We start from the raw sequence: 5,634 nt of genomic DNA on the forward strand, positions 1-5,634 counted from the left end.
GAAATAATCTGAATCTGCATTCCAGGAAGGCTTTCGTTACACCACTGATGAATGTCCAAGTAATGCAATGCTGCTTCTTAGTGGTCTGTTCACACTCGAAACCGTGCTGTTCACTGGCTATCCACTCAACATTGGTCAGCTCTTCAATATCCTGTCCAGACTATCCAGATTTCTAAATCTTGGCAATCTCCACTACAGAATGTTCCATTCAATCACGCGAATCTGGAATTCATCAGAGTCTCCACTCCCGGCAGGTTTTCGTGACACCACTGGTATATGTCCAAGGAAGCCAATGCTGGTTTTAAGCCGCCTGCTTATACTCTCAGCCGTGCTGTTCAATTTGCTATCCACCCAACCCTATTCAGCTCTACATTTTCCTGTCCTCATAACCCAACCTTCAGAAATAATTGGTATCTCCTCCACAGAATGTTCCGTTCATTCACTGCGAATCTTAAATTCATCTGACTCTCAACTCCCGGCGGGTTATCGTTACACCACTTGTGAATGTCCAAGTAAGCCAATGCTGGTTTTCAGTGGCCTGTTCATACTAAGAGACGTGCTGTTCATTTGGCTATCCACTCCACCCTGTTCAGCTCTACATTTTCGTGTCCACGAAACCCAGCCTTCAGAAATCATTGGAATCACCACTAGAGAATGTTCCATTCATTCACTGCGAATCTGGAATTCATCTGAAACTCCACTCCCGGCAGGTTTTCGTTACGCCACTGGTGAATGTCCAAGTAACTCAATACTGGTTTTCAGAGGCATGTTCAACTCGCAGAAGTGCTGTTCAATGGGCTATCCACTCAATATTGGTCAGCTCTTCATTTTCCTCTCCACACAAACCAGCCTTCAGAAATCATTGGGATCTCCACTACAGACTGTTCCATTCATTCACTGCGATTCTGCAATTCATCTGACTCTCCGCTCCAGGCAGGTTTTCATTACAGCACTGGTGAATGACCAAGTAATCCAATGCTGGTTTTCAGCCGCCTTTTCACACTCGCAGTGTGCTGTTCAATTGTCTATCCACTCAAACCTGGTCAGCCTTTCATTTTCTTTTCCACAATATCAGACTTCAGAAATCATTGGAATCGCCAGTACAGAATGTTCCATTCATTCACTGCCAATCTGGAATTCATCTGAATCTGCACTCCAGGTAGGCTTTCATTGCACCACTTATGAATGTCCAAGTAACACAATGCTGGTTTTCAGCGGTCTGTTCACACTCTAAGCCCTGCTTTTTACTGGGTATCCACACAACTGTGGTCAGCTCTTCATTTTCATGTCCAAACAATCCAGACTTGAGAAATCATTGCAATATCCAGTACAGAATGTTCCATTCATTCACTGCGAATCTGGAATTCAACTGAATCTCCACTACCTGCAGATTTATCTTACACCACTTGTGAATGTCCAAGTAAAACAATGCTGGTTTTCAGAGGCCTGTTCATGTTCGCAGTCGTGCTGTTCAATTGGCTATCCACTCAACCTGTTTTGCTCCTCATTTTCCTGTGCACACAACCCAGCCTTCAGAAATCATTGTAATCTCCACTACAGGATGTTCCATTCATTCACTGGGAATCTGGAATTCATCTGAATCTGCACTCCACGCAGGTTTTCGTTACACCACTGCTGAAAGTCGAAGTAATGCAATACTGGTTTTCAGTGGTCTGTTCACATTCGAAGCCGAGGCTTTTTACAGGCTATCCACTCAACACTGGTCAGCTCTTCATTTTCGTGTCCCCACAATCCAGATTTCAGAAATCATTGCAATCTCCACTACAGAATGTTCCATTCATTCACTGCGAGTCTGGAGTTTATCTGATTCTCCACTCCCGCCTGGTTAACATTACACCACTTGTGAATGTCCAAGTAAGCCAATGCTGGTTTTCAGAGGCCTGTTCATACTCGCAGCCGTGCTGTTTAATTGACAATTCACTCCACCCTGTTCAGCTCTTCATTGTCCCACCACACTACCAGCCTTCAGAAATCTTTGTTATCTCCACTACAGAATGTTCCATTCATTCACTGCGAATCTGGAATTCATCTGACTCTCAACTCCACGCAGGTTTTCATTACACCACTGTTGAATGTCCAAGTAACACAATGCTGGTTTTCAGCGGCCTGTTCATATTCGCAGCCCTGCTGTTTACTTGGCTATCGATTCAAGCCTGGTCAGCTCTTCATTTTCCTGTCCACACAACACAGGCTTCAGAAATCATTGGAATCTCCTCTACAGAATGTTCCATTCATTCACTGCGAATGTGGAATTCAACTGACTCTCCACTCCATGCAGGTTTTCCTTACACCACTGATGAATGTCCAAGTAACCCAATGCTGGTTTTCAGCTGCATGTTCACACTCGCAGCCATGCTATACAATTGGCTTTCCACTAAATCCTGATTAGTTCTTGATTTTCCTTCCACACGACCCAGCCTTCAGAAATCATTGGAATCTCCACTAGAGAATGTTCCATTCATTCACTGCGAATCTGGAATTCCTCTGAACCTCCACTCCCGGCAGGTTTTCGTTACACCACTGTTGAATGTCCAAGTAACCCAATGTTTTAAGTGTTTTCTTCAAAGCGCAGTGGTGCTGTTCAATTGGCTATCCACTCAACCCTGGCCAGCTCTACATTTTCCTGTCCACACCACAGAGACTGGAGAAATCATTGTTATCTCCACTACAGAATGTTCCATTCATTCACAGCGAATCTGGAATTCATCTGAATCTCCACTCCCGGCAGGTTTTCGTGACACCACTGGTAAATATCCAAGTAAGCCAATGCTGGTTTTAAGTGGCCTGCTCATACTCTCAGCCGTGCTGTTCAATTTGCTATCCACTCAACCCTCTTCAGCTCCATTTTCCTGTCCACATAACCCAAACCTCAGAAACAATTGGTATCTCCTCCACAGAATGTTCCATTCATTGACTGCAAATCTGAAATTCATCTAATTCTCAACTCCCGTCAGGTTTTCGTTACACCACTTGTGAATGTCCAATTAAGCCAAAGCTGGTTTTCAGTGGCCTGTTCTTACTACGAGACGTGCTGTTCATTTGGCTATCCATTCCACCCTGTTCAGCTCTACATTTTCGTGTCCACAAAACCCAGCCTTCAGAAATCATTGGAATCACCACTAGAGAATGTTCCATGCATTCACTGCGAATCTGGAATTCATCTGAATCTCCACTCCCGGCAGGTTTTCATTGCACCACTGCTGAATGTTCAAGTAACGCAATGATGGTTTTCAGCGGTCTATTCACACTCGAACCCGTGCTGTTCACGGTCTAGCGACTCAACACTGGTGAGTTCTTCTTTTTCCAGTTCAGACAATACAAACCTCAGAAACCATTGCAATCTACACTACAGAATGTTTCATTCATTCACGCGAATCTTGAATTCATCTTGTTCTCCACTCCCAGCAGGTTTTCGTTTCACCACTGGTGAATGTCCAAGCAACCCAAGGCTGGTTTCAGCTGCGTGTTAACACTCGCAGCCGTGCTGTTCAATTGGCTATCCAGTGAACGCTGGTTAGCTCTTGATTTTCCTTCCACACACCGAGCCTTCAGAAATCATTCTTATCTCCACTTCAGAATGTTCCATTCGTTCCCTGCGAATCTGGAATTCCTCTGACTCTCCACACCAGGCAGATTTTCCTAACAACACTGGTGAATGACCAGGTAATCCAATGCTGGTTTTCAGCGGCTGTTCACACTCACAGCCTTGCTGTTCAATTGGCAATCCAGTCAAACCTAGTCAGCTCTTCATTTTCCTGTCCACACAACCCAGCGTTCAGAAATCATTGGAATCTCTACTACAGAAATTTCCATTCATTCACTGTGAATCTGGAAATAATCTCAATCTGCATTCCAGGAAGTCTTTCGTTACACCACTGATGAATGTCCAAGTAATGCAATGCTGCTTCTTAGTGGTCTGTTCACACTCGAAACCGTGCTGTTCACTGGCTATCCACTCAACATTGGTCAGCTCTTCAATATCCTGTCCAGACTATCCAGATTTCTAAATCTTGGCAATCTCCACTACAGAATGTTCCATTCAATCACGCGAATCTGGAATTCATCAGAGTCTCCACTCCCAGGCAGGTTTTCGTGACACCACTGGTATATATCCAAGGAAGCCAATGCTGGTTTTAAGCCGCCTGCTTATACTCTCAGCCGTGCTGTTCAATTTGCTATCCACCCAACCCTATTCAGCTCTACATTTTCCTGTCCTCATAACCCAACCTTCAGAAACAATTGGTATCTCCTCCAGAGAATGTTCCGTTCATTCACTGCGAATCTGAAATTCATCTGACTCTCAACTCCCGGCGGGTTATCGTTACACCACTTGTGAATGTCCAAGTAAGCCAATGCTGGTTTTCAGTGGCCTGTTCATACTAAGAGACGTGCTGTTCATTTGGCTATCCACTCCACCCTGTTCAGCTCTACATTTTCGTGTCCACGAAACCCAGCCTTCAGAAATCATTGGAATCACCACTAGAGAATGTTCCATTCATTCACTGCGAATCTGGAATTCATCTGAACCTCCACTCCCGGCAGGTTTTCGTTACGCCACTGGTGAATGTCCAAGTAACTCAATACTGGTTTTCAGAGGCATGTTCAACTCGCAGAAGTGCTGTTCAATGGGCTATCCACTCAATATTGGTCAGCTCTTCATTTTCCTCTCCACACAAACCAGCCTTCAGAAATCATTGGGATCTCCACTACAGACTGTTCCATTCATTCACTGCGATTCTGCAATTCATCTGACTCTCCGCTCCAGGCAGGTTTTCATTACAGCACTGGTGAATGACCAAGTAATCCAATGCTGGTTTTCAGCCGCCTTTTCACACTCGCAGTGTGCTGTTCAATTGTCTATCCACTCAAACCTGGTCAGCCTTTCATTTTCTTTTCCACAATATCAGACTTCAGAAATCATTGGAATCGCCAGTACAGAATGTTCCATTCATTCACTGCCAATCTGGAATTCATCTGAATCTGCACTCCAGGTAGGCTTTCATTGCACCACTTATGAATGTCCAAGTAACACAATGCTGGTTTTCAGCGGTCTGTTCACACTCTAAGCCCTGCTTTTAACTGGGTATCCACACAACTGTGGTCAGCTCTTCATTTTCATGTCCAAACAATCCAGACTTGAGAAATCATTGCAATCTCCAGTACAGAATGTTCCATTCATTCACTGCGAATCTGGAATTCAACTGAATCTCCACTACCTGCAGATTTATCTTACACCACTTGTGAATGTCCAAGTAAAACAATGCTGGTTTTCAGAGGCCTGTTCATGTTCGCAGTCGTGCTGTTCAATTGGCTATCCACTCAACCTGTTTTGCTCCTCATTTTCCTGTGCACACAACCCAGCCTTCAGAAATCATTGTAATCTCCACTACAGGATGTTCCATTCATTCACTGGGAATCTGGAATTCATCTGAATCTGCACTCCACGCAGGCTTTCGTTACACCACTGCTGAAAGTCGAAGTAATGCAATACTGGTTTTCAGTGGTCTGTTCACATTCGAAGCCGAGGCTTTTTACAGGCTATCCACTCAACACTGGTCAGCTCTTCATTTTCGTGTCCCCACAATCCAGATTTCAGAAATCATTGCAATCTCC

Source organism: Sorex fumeus, unplaced genomic scaffold (genome assembly GCF_029834395.1).
Source record: "Sorex fumeus unplaced genomic scaffold, SorFum_2.1 ptg000116l, whole genome shotgun sequence".
NCBI classification, from domain to species: domain Eukaryota; kingdom Metazoa; phylum Chordata; class Mammalia; order Eulipotyphla; family Soricidae; genus Sorex; species Sorex fumeus.